This window comes from Lolium rigidum, chromosome 7, assembly GCF_022539505.1.
Source record: "Lolium rigidum isolate FL_2022 chromosome 7, APGP_CSIRO_Lrig_0.1, whole genome shotgun sequence".
Taxonomy (NCBI): domain Eukaryota; kingdom Viridiplantae; phylum Streptophyta; class Magnoliopsida; order Poales; family Poaceae; genus Lolium; species Lolium rigidum.
This window is the reverse complement of record NC_061514.1, coordinates 213,211,889-213,221,526: the sequence shown is the minus strand read 5'-3', so window position 1 is coordinate 213,221,526 and position 9,638 is coordinate 213,211,889. Positions and strand designations below refer to the sequence as shown.

At 40.8% G+C, this 9,638-nt stretch overlaps 2 long non-coding RNA genes across 2 annotated transcripts in view; both read left to right on the top strand.

Moving 5' to 3' along the window:
- The window catches only part of LOC124670755, a 5,609-nt gene extending 4,372 nt beyond the window's left edge, over positions 1 to 1,237 (top strand). The window contains exons 2-3 of the long non-coding RNA XR_006992646.1: positions 592 to 884; positions 976 to 1,237. This is a non-coding gene — a long non-coding RNA (uncharacterized LOC124670755). The remainder of the gene's footprint in view (positions 1 to 591; positions 885 to 975) is intronic.
- The window catches only part of LOC124670754, a 7,028-nt gene extending 4,744 nt beyond the window's left edge, over positions 1 to 2,284 (top strand). Inside the window, exon 2 of the long non-coding RNA XR_006992645.1 lies at positions 1,722 to 2,284. This is a non-coding gene — a long non-coding RNA (uncharacterized LOC124670754). The remainder of the gene's footprint in view (positions 1 to 1,721) is intronic.
- The last annotated feature ends 7,354 nt before the right edge of the window (positions 2,285 to 9,638 follow it).

The window sequence follows — 9,638 nt, the reverse complement described above, 5'->3', positions numbered from 1 at the left end:
CCTTCTATTGCACACTTAAATATTCAATTTGTTTAGAAACATATTCAGTTGAAATATCATATGTTTATGCAATCAAACCACAGTTGAAATATATTGGGCGCCTGGTAAAATGCACCTTTTTTATTCGCCACAAGCGGGCAGTTTTAAAGGCAAGAACACTACATTAGGGCATCTCCACGAGTTGTAAGATGATTGTTGCACATGCTCCAAGGTAGAAACAGAGCAAGATTCTATACTCTCTTACCTCCTATTGGACAACTTAGATATAGTTGTATGATGAGTTGTTGGTTAATGACATCGACATATTTTTACCATCAATATAACAGACAAGCTATTGAAGGAAACTGAACTTGGTGCACTGAATACACCTAGCATTCTCATTCTTAAGCACACAGAGGTCAAGAGAACCATATACGCGTACTGGAGTCATTTTTTGTGGGGGGAGGGGGTAGAGGAGAGGGAATGAGTTCTAGATTGGAATCAAGGAATAATTAGGACATCTTCCTTTGTTATTTCAGTTACATCTGGAGATTTGTCATATTTTATGCTCATTATTATTTTCGTCTCCTAAAAAATATTTATTTGGTCCAGGGCAATATATGAGATTGACATTGACACCGCATTTGAGGAGAAACCATGGAAATACCACGGCGCTAACATTTCAGAGTTCTTTAACTTTGGGATTGATGAAGAGAAATGGAAAGAATATTGCAAGCAAATTGTCACTACTTGTTTATAATATTTGGTAGCAATGGCTTTTTTTTCGGCTTCTGTTTTGCCCTTTTGTAAGCTTTGGGTAACCTTTGTCTTACCAAGATCAACTAAAAGTGGAGTCCACAATGCAATCAAGAATATGGGTTTACGAGAATGGGCGCTTAGAACAGGTTCACTGTAACCCCATTTCCTAAAACATCGACCATATGCAAGCTATGAACTTTTGTGTGAGATGAACAATATTTTATTGGTTTCGTTCAGGACTACGATCCAGATCTGCCACCAGAGCTAGCTGCTGCTGCGACTGGCCATCACCATGTTTGGGCACACAGATTTTAGGGCCCAAGAAGAGTTGTTGCAAGCATCGGACTAGCAGCGGTACAAATCTCTCTCACCAATTATGTACAGCTTTGGGTGAGCTACGTTGCATGATTTGTTTGTTAGTATATTCATGTCGATGATGTGCGCAAGGGAAATCAACTCTTGACTACCTGTAAGATACATAATAGTTCAAGTCAGAGGAGTGGTATCATATTCTTTGTATTTATATTTCAGCCAAGAAGAGCTCCAAATGGTTTCTGCACATATAGCCATTTTCAGTTCCGTCATGTGCACATCTAGCAAAGTGCTAAAATTCTTTAGCTTCATGTGTAGTTACAATTCGAATAAAAGCAAAGGCGGCATACAAACCATGGGAAAAAATTAAACGATAATACTAGAGGACGGCGCGGCAAAGCGCGCTAGGTCCATCTAGTACATAGGCTCTCCAAAATAACTTCTATTTCTAGATGGTGTTTCAAATTAAGAAGTCATTTGAATAAAGAGATGTAGCCCTAACATATTGCCCTGTATTGGAAAAGCTATGCGTGTGATTCCTTAACATATGGAATCCAACCATACTTTAATCTTCTCTGATGTTGAATTGTTGATGAATGGAATTATATTTCGGGTAGCAACTATTCTTCTAGAAATATTATAAGTATTACTTATTGGCCCACCTGCTGCAGCTTTTATATGGATCTGGAAGTCTAATTTATGGCCTAAGCTTGAGGTATTTGCATGGTTATTATTCTCCGACAGATTGAACACCAGAAACATGCTTAAGAGGAGGCACTATAACATTGGAAATAAACTTTCATGCCCATTGTACAATTCTGGTGAAGAGGGAAGAGGGACACTGGAACACCTACTCTTCATTTCTCCTTTGCTACTTAGTGGGAACATATTGCATATAAAATGGAATCTTCAGGTCAACTGATCTGAGGCTATTACTGAAGCAAAGAATTCCTTTCAAGGAGAGCTTTTGTTCGAAATTTTTATAATTGAAGCCTGGGATATCTGGAAAGAAAGGAATAATTATATCTTCAAGGGCGTAAGGCTTTCCAGGGCTGTTTGGAGAGCTAGAGTGGCAGCTGATCTGCACCTTCTTAGATACAAAGTCTCTCAAGACTTTCACTTTTTTATACTTTCTGTTGTAGATAGCATCTGGACTTTGTAATCCTGGGATTCCAGAGGGTGTTACACCCAACGATGTAAATATCTTTCCGTATTAATATATATATATACCACAGTAGAAGCCTCTCCTACTGTTTGACTGTCAAAAGAAAATATATTCTGCTTTTTCTAAAAAAATTTATACCACCATCTTTAATCTCCTCATTTATTTAGTCTGGCCATCTGGCACCACGAAAAGATTCTGAGTTAGCACATCCTAGCATCTTATTCTCTTTTCATATCATATTTTCATTGGATGCATGCTGCGATGATCTCAAAGTTTCATGCTGGTCTAGCAATACTGAATGGCTGTGACCATTTATTATTGTCAGAGATATGGAGATCCAGCTGCTATGGCGATATATTGTCTCTGTAGACAGTCCAGTACGTATCTGAAGTTCCAAAACCGATCTTTTATGTTGCATTTTAGGGAAAGTACATGACAATAATGTCAGCCAAAAAAAGATAATGTCAAACAAAATTAGTGTACAAGTATCCATGGATTGTTGATCGTATCGATGGAAGGTAGTGCAATGCTCTTCACCACAACGTAATATAGTTTAATATATGATGGTGTGCTCTTCAATTAAACTAATGCATGCATAGCCTATACTCTTCTCCCTTTGGTTATAACATTTTGGTTTTCCGCTGCTCTTAGTTTCAAAGAAGAAGTCCATAACTGGTCTAACGTTGGGAGCTCCAGTGACGAACAAAACGAGCCCTCGACACTAGAAGGAGCATACGTTTCATCCATTAATTTCCTGGACAAATACATGGACAACATCATCCTTGCTTCCGGCGACAGCACCAGGGGCAAAAATGATTGCACTTCCCCTAGCGTAGTAGTTTTTATGTCGTAGTTCCCTGCACATGTGCCTTGCTTTGGTTTAACAGAATCGGCGATTCAGTGTGTTCCGTTCCTATCATATGGTCTCATAACAGTCTCAATATCATGGTCTTTCCATGCTTGAGCATACTTACGTGTAGTATATTCTCTGATGTCTGATCCCACAGCGGATTCCCCCCATAGATACACGATAGCACACAATATTCGTCATTGTTTGACTGGCCTAGCCATTATACATTTTTTTTTTTGCAAAATACATGGTACAATCTAAATGTTGTATCCATGTTATTAATACCTCACCTATTTTTTCATCACATGCTGGTGCGGCGTGCCGCCGCGCCGATCATTTGCTAGTTTGTATAATAGTAATCCAAAACTAGAACGTCTGGGCTCAAACCTCCATGTATGCAAGTATAGTCTAAATCACTCATTAATAAATTTAAATATGGTAAATTAAAATCTGGAAAAATAGGAAACAAGTAGTATATGATTATTACAACAGAATGTTTATCAATGAATCACAATTCCAATGAAGCAAATCACAAAGTTTATGGAAACTGAAATACAAGACATGCCAACTCAAGTATTTTGATTACCACTCCAGCACCACTCCTCGATGAGATCTTCATTAAGTCGTTCATGAGTTGCCAATTCTCGAATCTCACCGTGAATTTGAAGAAAGTGCTTGATGTGGCCTTCTCTCCGATGCGGTTGCACCACCTTTCGAACGAAACTATAATGATGGTCGAAGTCCTCATCATGCCGAGCATCCCTGGAAACCCTCTTGCGGCGTTCATCGCCAACAACCTTCGAGTGTCTTCGACATTGGGTGCTCTCAAGTACAGTTCACCAAAGCACTTTATAATTACCTTAGCAAATCGCCTCAAACAGTAGATGGCCATGCTCTCCGCCATTGCAATATTGTCACCCACCAAATCAGCCGGGATTCCATAAGCCATAATGCGCAAAGCCGGGGTCATCTTTTGCAATGTGCTATGACCAAGAAAGCCCGTGCAATTCCTATTTTTTTCTCGAAGAAGGTATCTTTCACTTTGATCAGACTACAGACTAGAGAACAACTGAATTACTAAAAGTTGATTTCCACAAAACTTGGAAAATGCGTTTTGGTGTAAACTGGACTAGAGAAGACTGGATCGTAACAAACGTTTTCGCCCCGCTCTTTCTCCAACAAAGAGCATTATGCTTCACGCCAACTTAAGCATCATGAAAGAAATTATCCTACCCATGAATTGGAGCTAGCATCAGTCGTGCACGCACTCAAGGTGTGGAGACATTATCTGATGGGGAAGCATTATGATGTGTACACCGACCATAAAAACCTGAAGTATATATTCACTCAGAAGGAGCTGAATATGAGACAAAGGAGATGGTTGGAACTCATAAAGGATTATGACATGAATTTGCAATACCACCCGGAAAAAGCTAATGTTGTAGCTGATGCACTTAGCCGTAAGGTTTATGTGAATGGTATAACCACAGGGGAGATACCTTTGGATTTGTGCGAACAATTCAAGGATCTCAGGCTGGAAATAGGGCCACAGGGATATTTGGCATCTATGGAAGTGATGCCCACTCTGCTAGAAAGGATCAGAGAAGCTCAGAAAGAAGACAGACAGATGGAAGAAATAAAAGGGAACATGATCAAGGGTAAGGCGAAGGGTTTTCGCTTGGACGAACAAGGAATTCTATGGCTTGAGAAGCGTTTATGTGTGACCAATGACCCTGAGATTAGAAAACTGATACTTGCGAGAAAGATTTGGTGGTCGAATATGAAGAGGGAAATTGCAGAGTATATTGCCCTATGTGATGTGTGTAGTAGAGTAAAAGCTGAACATCAGAAACCAGCATGATTTATATGAGCAAGATTGTATGTTCACATGGAGTTCCGAAGGGAATTGTTTCTGATAGAGGTACTCAATTCACTTCTCACTTTTGGCGCCAACTGCATGAATCATTGGGTACCAGATTGGAGTTTAGTACAACGTTTCACCCACAAACTAATGGGCAGACTAAAAGAGTAAACCAAATATTAGAGGACATGTTGAGAGCCTGTGCTCCAGATTATGGATCTAGTTGGGATGAGAACCAACCATATGCCGAGTTCTCCTACAACAATAGCTATCAATCTAGCATTGAGATGGCTCCCATTCGAAGCATTGTATGGTAGAAATTGTAGAACACCGCTGTTATGGGATGGAGTTGGAGAGCACAGTTTATTTGTACCCGATTTGATCAAGGAAGCTGAAGAGAAGGTTCGACTTAGTCATGACAGGCTGAAGGTAGCTCAATGAAGACAAAAAAGTTATGCGGATTCTTAGCGTAGAGAGGTGACATATGAGATAGGACATAGAGTGTATCTCAGAGTTTCACCGGTACGTGGAGTTAAGAGGTTTGGTATTAATGGTAAGCTGCCACCACGATTTATTGGACCCTATAAAATCCTTGCTCGCAAGGGAGAGGTAGCTTATGAGTTAGAATTGCCTGAGGGGGCATTAGCAGCAGTACATAATGTGTTCCATGTGTCCCAATTAAGCAAGTATCACCCGCAGATGGCGGATACGCCGCTAAGAGATACAGTTCCGTTGGATGAGGTTCAACTAGAAAATGATCTCACATATGAGGAGAAACGTAACAAGATTTTGGACACATCGGAGAGGTTTACTCGCACCAAGACAATCAGGTTTTGCAAAGTTCAGTGGAGTCATCATTCCGAGGAGGAAGTCACTTGGGAACGAGAGGATGATCTTCGAGAAGACCACCCACACCTATTTGCTAGCCACTCCGAATCTCGAGGGCGAGATTAATCTTAAGGGGGTTAGGTTTGTAACATCACAAAATGCATGCAATTTCAAATTCATGCCTTGCATCGTTGAACCATGCCAAAGTTTCGGTTTTAAAAGAGTTTTAATTATTTTTATGCATAAAATCAATTTTTATACCAAGTTTTGCTAATAGTCTATTAGTTCAAGTGTATAAAGTATATACGTATGTGTGTCTTGTTGGGCTGGAACAGTGCTCCATAATGTCCAAATAATATATAAGATTTTTACAAATTATTCGCAAATTATTTGCGTCAGATAGAGACCTAAAGCTAATACATCAGTTAATAAAGTAATAAAAAAAAGGAGAAATGAAAAAAAAGAAAACGACCAAACGCAAGAATGCAGCCAGGCACGCACGCGCCGAACGAGACGCGCAACAGCGTTTGCTTTGACTTTCTTTTTCTTTCTGACGCATGGGACCCACGGTCATCACCAACCTCAGCGAGAGACCAGCTCGTGTACGAGTTTTACGAACCCGAACATATCCCGATTTCTCTGCTCGATTTGGCTCAGATTTCTAGCCTTTTTTCCAAACTCTGTCTATAAATACCCTATATTTCTCTCAATATTTTGACACCAAAAGCCCTAATTTTTGCGCCACCAGGCTGCACAAATTTTTCGCCGGCCATTGTTGGGGCTTGGAGGTTGATGTCGCCGACGAATCTGACCACCTCTGCCCCTCTTTTTCGATCTAAGTTCTTCCACTTAAAGTACAACGTCGTCTTAACCTTTTCCCCCATCTTTAGAGCACGGGAACGCCCGTTATTTCTCACCGGAGCTTCGCCGGAGACGACGCCTCCATCCGCTCTTCACGACTGTTTCGGGAAGGAGGAGACGACATCGAGGATACCATCACGACCACGTGAGAAGCTGAACACCGTCGTCCACTTCGCCGCCGCCAAGAACCGTCGGAACCATCGCCAAGTTCATCGTCTGAGCCGCCGCCGCCACCGTCGTCCATTGATTCCGGTGAGCTCCCAGATTCAATCTAGGCTACATGTTTTCGCTTTAATCCGACGACTCACAAGCATGATCCGCGTGAAGGGGTATCGGCGAATCAGATCACGCCACGTGGCCGAGTCATTTTAATCAAAAAATCGAATTTCCGTTTTTCCGAATCTGCTAGCATATCAATTTTGTAAAATTCATAGAAAATTAAATACACGTCCGTTTTTCGTAAATAAAATATGCACGGATTCAGAAAAGTATGTAGAATATTAATATGCAATAAAATTTAAAGTTTACTGTAACCTAATTTTCGTGAATATCAATCACTCTAATGGAGTATTTTTAACGTTCTACAAATCCGATTAAGTTGATTCTTGTTGCATCGGTTTTCAAATTTAAATACCCATACAGAGAACCAGAAACCAAATTTATTTAAGAGTTTTTCGTAATAAATTGTTCGAGATTTCGAAATATGTCATTAACATGCTATATTTTGCAAACTAAAATAGTTTTACGCATAGAAATATTTTGTGCATGCATCCTATGTTACTCTAAATAACCAGAAGGTTAAAGTGTTAACTTGTTAAGATTATGAAATATCATACATGCATATATTGTTTGCAATGCTCTGGTTATTGAATGTTTTATTGTTTGGTTGCGTTAGATTGCCCGGAGTGCAACGATTGCGACTACAACGATTGTCTGAATAACACCCAAGGCAAGTGTCACACACCGTCCTATTATCTTTTGTATGCACATTGTATTTATTTTTCATTAGTTATGTATGTGTAGGAGTTTTCAAATTATATATTGCTATGCCAATAAACCTATCTATGATAGCCATATGATTCCATGCCTTGTTCTGTGTCGCCACCGTACTGTAGAAATGCTTAGCCCTGCTATTTTAGATGCGTGGATTGGGAATCATGATGTGATTTGTCTCGTTGGAAAATATTTTTTGATGTAATAAAACAACCGGAGTGGAAGTGGTTTGCTTGGTTTATGTTGAGTGGTTACACCGGAGTTATGTCTATGGCGGTCGTGTGTATCACACTTGTGGTTGGCCACCCAGAAACAAAGAGATTTGACAAGTTTCTGTTTTAGTAGCTTCTAGTACAACCACATGTCATATGGGTTCTGTCTTGACTAATTAAGTTATAGGACCATGGCCTGTCGTGTATCAGCAGGTAGTGAATTGTAGGTTGGATATGATCCGAAACGTGGTTCATGGTTCTATTTCCCAAAGGTCTCGTCTTAGCTTTCACCCGACCATTTGAGCAAATTGAGCATCATGGTAAAAGGGGCTGGCTAGGTCATGTGGGCAAAGTGTACATCCTCTCGAGAGTGTCAAACTAAGTACTTAGCCGTGTCCCCGGTTATGGATATTATGAGCAACTAGAGTCGGGAACTGTTTGGATGATCTCATCATTCTAATTTCTTAATTAAAACTTGATGGGTAACATGGGTTGTCAGAGTGATGATAGTTAGTGAGTTTTGAAGAAGATAAAATTGTTTCGAAAGTAGGAGAAATAAATATTGCTTTCTGCAAATGTGGCTGAACTCCACCTGCCAAATAAGCACGTAGTTAGGCGCCATTTATATATCCACCAAAAAGTGACATTTGCCAATACAATTCCAAATGTACTGACCCTGCGTGGCTGCAACATTTTATGTTGCAGGTTACTCTGAGGATGAGTAAGGTATCGATTTTAGGTCGCGAGCTTCCACTCAACATGTTCGCCTGTGGCGTGATGGAGCTCTTTGAATTTATTTGTTTTCCGCTTTGAACTCTGTTATTTGGGCTAGCCATGAGCTATGCAAGTTGTAATAAATATATTTTGGATCATACGTTGTAATAAATGATGCATTTGCTATTCTGTTTATTCATCGAACTGTGTGTGCTACCGACTCGATCCAGGGACTAGCACATTATGCACATTACCGGGTTGAATCGCTTCACCAACATACTAACAACATAACAACAAGGGATCCCTAAAAACAAAATAAAAGCTGCTTTGCAGCAACAGCATACGTCCTGGACTCCGCCTACCCCATCTGGCTCTTCCTCTAGTTCTTGTTCGCCTGTCCCTTGATCTTGGGCACCTTGGGCTTGATCGGAGGCATGCACCCGGTGGCGATCTCCACCTACTGCAAGTTGCGGAGGTGAATGCCGAGCGCCTTGTGCTTGGCGCGGAAGGAGTAGACATTCACAGTCGCGCCAACCTTGGGGAAGGTCCGTCCGATGTCCTCGGCATGCGTGAGGAGGCAGTTGAAGTCGGTGCCGCCGAGTCTCCTAGTGCAGATGGGGCACCTGTAGACACCTTTGGCGAAGTAGGAGGTGTACTAGCCGACCTGCAGCCTCCGCATCACCTACCGAGTCTTGGTGTGCTGGTCCTCCGCGTCGTTGCGCCGTCGCTGCCAGACACCTGATCCATATCAAACAGAAACTATGAGTGAATGAGTTGCAACGATGACTAACTTACATGATAACAAAGTTAGGAAAAATAGAGGCAGCCTCAGTTAGAGTGGACACGATTATATATCTACAGGAACTGGGTTAGCGAACCAAAGCTCATGCACAACAGATTTGTACACATCAATGGTTCGCTGAACCCGCCCTGTAAAAATTTGTGCCCAACGATTCATCATAGGCAAATAAACACATGATTATATACCCAGATCTGAATTTGAACACATTCCAGATTATTTGCAAAATTAAACGATTGATATCTTTTGATTCGTGCATAAAATAACTGATTGAGATCCCATGATTACTTGCATAAATTAACTGA